This window comes from Podarcis gaigeae (genome assembly GCF_964106915.1).
Source record: "Podarcis gaigeae genome assembly, chromosome: 15".
Lineage (NCBI taxonomy): Eukaryota > Metazoa > Chordata > Lepidosauria > Squamata > Lacertidae > Podarcis > Podarcis gaigeae.
The window spans coordinates 10380210-10385977 of NC_139692.1; positions in this window are offsets into that span (position 1 = coordinate 10380210).

Consider the following 5768-nt stretch of genomic DNA (forward strand, 5'->3'; position numbering starts at 1 on the left):
CACAAGACCCAGTCTGATTTGGCAAGATTGGGGTAGATGGTATGCCACAACTGCAGCTAGAATTTTGCTGGCCAAAATTGGAAATTGCAAAAAGTACCAACAGTGGAGGAATGGCAGATGAAGATGATGGACTTTTTGGAGCTAGCTGACCTGACCGGAAGAGTCCACAACCAGGAGGAGGAGGAGTATCAAGAGGAATGGAAGAAATTTAAAGACTACTTAGTTAAAGATGTTAAGATGACTTAAATAGAATTATTTGCGAGTAACAGGTAGGCCTAGGATTTAAATATGTGATGTTGGATAAAAGTCAAAATGAAAAGAAAGAAAGATGTTAATTGACCAAGTAAATCTGATGTGAAAATAGTTTTGGAAAACTGCTACAATGATTTATATGGAAACTCAGCCAGGGGGATTTGAGGAAGTCACCCAACAATGATAACAAAAGTGGGATTATTACAGTTAGGATAAATGTTTGTTTGTTTGTTGATATTTTTTTCTTTTATGTTTGTTGATATGTTTGTTATAAACTTGGAAAAATAATTAAAAAAATTTAAAAAAAAAATGGGCTGGATGTGATTACTAGTCTGATCTGCTCAGGGCTGGCTGGTACCCTCTGGGACTGATGGGGCAAAAGGCAGAGTGGCTAGCAGTAGCCAATGGCAGATCCAAGCAGTTCTCATTTTGCCCCCATCTTTCTTCCTGCCAAGTTCTACAGGTAGAGAAAGATGGCATCCAGACTCAGTCCCTGCGCTGGATGTAAGAAGTCAGGCCCCACAAGTTCCGCCTCTGCCCTCAGCCAGCTCCTAGCTCCTGACTTACGACCTTTCTAAGGAGTGGCACTGAATGTCAGCTTCCTCCTTCTCAGTCCCAGTGTTGCCTTTGTACATTTCAGCAGGGAGGAGCCTTCAGACAAAAAAACGAGAATTTGTTCCCTTTGTCCTTGGCTCTAGCTAAGCCTGCCTTTGGCTCTGGCTCCACCTGCTGTTGACTTCCCTTTTTTACCCTCAAAAGCCACCCGTCCCCACTGATCATACAATCAGTCCCAGGGGAGGATAATGTCTTTTGCAGAGTCCTCCATATTTAATACCAGTCTCCTTGGGTTCACAAAGGCAGGCTAGCGCTGGGCGAAAATGATAGAAATAGAATGAAAGGCATATAAATCTGAATAAAAGTATGCAAAACCATGGTCAACGTAAAATTCTGAATCTCCCTGGCAAAACAGAGCATTCTCTCTTTTAAAATTTAATCTCTAGCCAATTTGTTGTTGACATCCATCTGTCTTGAGAGACAATGGAGGGCTGTGTTAGCAGCACTGAAGAGACTTCACCTGCAAGCCTGGGCAGTATGTATGGAGGTCCTGGGCTCAGTGGCATAGCGTGGGGGGTGCCAGGGGGGCCGGCCGCACCGGGCACAACATCTGGGGGTTAGGGTTATGGGGCGCAAATCCACAGGTTAGGGGGCGCAATCCACGGGTTAGGGGGCACAAATTACTTGCCTTGCCCCGGGTGCTGACAACCCACGCTACGCCACTGCCTGGGCTGCCCAGAGGACAAGACCCCACTTTGAGCCTCCCTGATGTGGTCCAAAGGAAAGCAGAGCAGCATATTGGGCACCAGCTTGACTGCAGGAGTTGCCACAAGGAGGTATACTAGGCGTCGTCCAACCGTCTTAAGGACTCTGCTCTGGATTTGTGTAGGGTTTACTCCTGAGCCTTTTCTCCTCCCGAAAATATACCACCAGGCAACGGAGGTTTAAGAGCAGAGTCTTCCTTCTCCTAGTTACAGATAGGTAGCCGTGTTGGTCTGCCATAGTCAAAACAAAAAAATTCCTTCCAGTAGCACCTTAAAGACCAACTAAGTTAGTTCTTGGTATGAGCTTTCTTGTGCATGCACACTTCTTCAGATACACTGTGTATGTGAAGTAGTGTGCATGCACACGAAAGCTCATACCAAGAACTAACTTAGTTGGTCTTTAAGGTGCTACTGGAAGGAATTTTTTTTCCTTCTCCTAGATCAGGGGTCAGCAACCTGTTTCAGCCGTGGGCCGGTCCACCGTCCCCCAGACCTTATGGGTGGTGTTATGTACTAAGCTTGGATCCTAGAACAATAGGCAAGTAGGATCCTAGAATGCAACAACTGATTGTCTTGCAGGAAAAGACCAATCAGGCTCCAGGAGGGATGCAGAATCAGCCAAACAGACGGAACTCATTGTGTAAATAATGTACAGTCATACCTCATGTTACATTTGCTTCAGCTTGTGCATTTTCAGGTTGCGTCCCACGGCGACCCGGAAGTACTGGAAAGGGTTACTTCCAGGTTTCGCTGCTCGTGCATGCCCAGATGCGCCAAATGATGTCACGCTCATGCCCAGAAGCAGCAAACGCAACGTGCATTCTGCTCATGTTGCGAATGGGCCTCCAGAACGGATCCCAACCGCAACCAGAGGCACCACTGTATATAAAAGCCTGAGGTTTGGGGGGCAATTCAATCACTGTTTTACAAGCTGCAATAAGGAGCATGAATTCACTTTTGGACTCCGAGTATATTTCAGGTGGCCAGACTATATTTTGAAAAAAAAGTATGAACGAATCCCTATGCCCCACAAATAACCCAGAGATGTATTTTAAATAAAAGCACACATTCTACTCATGTAAAAACCCCGTCCTAGATGGTTTATCTACCCAGGTGGATGAACCCCATCTGCCCCTCACTTCCCTCTACAGCATGTGCAGAAACTGCCTTCTTGACCATTGGACCCACTCGTGGTCTCATTCACTCTGTTCCACCAGGGCCTGAGGGTTTGAGACCCATCAGCTATTTTCACCTGGTTTAGCCAGCCAGTTGCAGCCGTTTCCCAGGGTGTGGCCTCTGCTGCATGCTGACAGCTTCCAGGAACCCCAGGTGAGAACTGGGTGGGGACCAAATGTGGATAGCCTACCCCAGAAGGAGCACAACGTGTCCCCGACCATGAGTGCTCCTCCTCCCCTAACACCCTATGCATCCCTCTCATCAATTAAAGTCCATACAAAATGTGCAGGGAGTACCTGGAAGCAAGTCCTGTAGATTTATATGTTGTTTATAAGATGGGCTGCAGGAAAGGTAATGTTTTGTTCTGCTTTGCTTCTACGAAGAGCGGATCTTTGCAGCACACATATATGGAGTTTGTTTCGATTTGAGTTTCAGATTTGAGTTAGGTGTGGCCTGCTGACAGAAATGAATGTTAACTCGCCTGTTCACCTAAGGGATTAAGGAACACCCAGTTGGACTTCTCTGCCAACCTGTACAATCCAGGCAAGGTGTGGATCTGTATTTTAGAGTGGGGGGGTGGGGAAAACAGCTCGGAAAGCCAGTTCAGAGTAATAGGAAGCTCAAAAGGGGTAACTAGATACAGTACAGTCATACCTCGGGATAAATACACTTCAGGATAAGTATTTTCTTTTTCTTTTTTAATAAATTTTATTAATTTTCATCCAGTTATACATTTTATCTCGAATACAACAAATTATGTCTGTTTTGAACTTCCTTCAGTGTCTCTGACAGTCATCCATTTTTATATCTTTGATACGCATTCCCTTTTTTTCATATTGCCATTATTCCTCCTTAGTCCCATTATTTTTAATAAACAACACTTCTTTGTTTTTGTTTTTACAGTGCCTCTTGAAATCCCACTAACGTTGTATTTATACCACATACGTTTTTCAGATAGTCCACCAATTTTCCCCAGTCCTCGATGAACTTTTGGTCTTTAGTATATCTGATTTTCCCAGTTAATTTGTCCAGTTCCGCATAGTCTATCAATTTTAATCTCCATTCTTCTATCGTCGGTTTGTCCTCTTGTTTCCACTTCTGGGCCAACAGGATTCTGGCTGCCGTTACAGCATATTGGAAAAGTTTAAAGTCCTTTCTTCTTATGTCCTTTCCTACCATCCCTAAAAGAAAAGCTTCTGGTTTTTTCACAAAAATATATCTTTTTTTTTCATCTCATTGTATATCATTTCCCAGAAACTTTTTACTTTCTTACATTCCCACCACTGATGAAAGAACGTCCCTTCTTTATCTTTGCATTTCCAACATTTGTTATCAACCTTATACATCTTTGCTAGTTTTACAGGAGTCATATACCATCTATAAAACATTTTCATTACATTCTCTTTCAGTAACGTATAAGTATTTTCGGGTTGCACTCTGCGGCGACCAGGAAGTAACGGAGCACGTTACTTCTGGGTTTCGCCGCTCGCACATGCACAGACGGTCAAAATGACGTCATGCGCATGCGCAGAAGTGGTGAAACGCGACCCGCACACATGCAGACGCGCTGTCGCGTCTTATGTTCTGTTCAGGATGCGAACGGGGCTCTGGAACGGATCCTGTTTGCATCCCGAGCTACCACTGTAATAACTTTTCAGATCATTTACAGCATGGGGTCAGCAACCTTTTCTGGCCTATGGCAGTATTTCGATTTTTGAGCATGTTATGTACTAAGCTTGGATCCTAGAACAATAGGCAAGTAGGATCCTAGAATGCAACAACTGATTGGCTTGCAGGAAAAGACCAATCAGGCTCCAGGAGGCAAGCAGAATCAGCCAGTCAGACGGGCCTCATGGTGTAAATAATGTATATAAAAGCCTGAGGTTTGGGGGGGCAATTCAATCACTGTTTTACAAGCTGCAATAAAGAGCATGAAATCACTACAGGACTCTGAGTATATTTCAGAGCAAGTACCATGGGTGTGACTGTCCCCTGGTCACTTTCTCTCCTCAAGAGACAGATGGAGAGAAAGTGGAAACACTGCTTTTTTGAGGAATCTGGGTAAAAGTCAAATCCAGCAGAACTGAAAGAGGGAACAAGTGTCGGAAGGGAGAAAAAAGTGACCACCCTCACAACCTCATGCCCAAAGACACCGTGAGGGATTTGTGGGCCCCAGGAGAAGAGTTCAAGGGCACCAATGTACGTTGCTGAGCCCTGATTTGAGAGGGTAGGGGGATGTGAGCGCACTGTTCCTTTAAAGCACATTTGGAACACATTCTTTCCCTCGAAGGATTCTGGGTTCTGTAGTTTATACCTCACAGTGTTACAGTTCCCAGCAAACCTTAACAAACTGCAGTGCCCAGAATTCTCTCAGGGAAAGAATGTGCTTCAAATGTGCTTTAAAGGTACAGTGTGTACATAGGTTTTCCCTCCAGAAATTCACTGATTTTTGCAAGCGTACATCAGACCAGGTAATTTATTAACTCTCTCAGGAGCTCATATACTGCATTCCCAGTGGGACGGGAGGGGAAATTGGGTGTTTGCCTTGTGTGTGTGTGTTCTGGACTGGATCCCAGTCTACTGCTTGGCTTTTGCCAGCAAAAGCAGTTGTTTATGTTTGTTTGTTATGCACAAGAGAAAGTTTAACCAGCAAAATGACTTACTGCCTTTATGCAGATAGAGAGATATATATTATAGATTATAGATAGATAGATAGTCATCTAGCAATCACTTATATGCAACTTTTTATATTTACACTCACTTAATGCTGTGCTAAATAAGTTTGTTCGACATTAGAAAAACACCTTCATGAGAACTAGGCAGTTTTGTATCTGGATTTAGTTTCGTGTTAAACACAGGCTGTTCTCAGTGTTGTTTAGTTGTTTAGTCGTGTCCGACTCTTTGTGACCCCATGGACCAGAGCACGCCAGGCACTCCTGTCTTCCACTGCCTCCCGCAGTTTGGTCAAACTAATGCTGGTAGCTTCGAGAACACTGTCCCACCATCTCGTCCTCTGTCGTC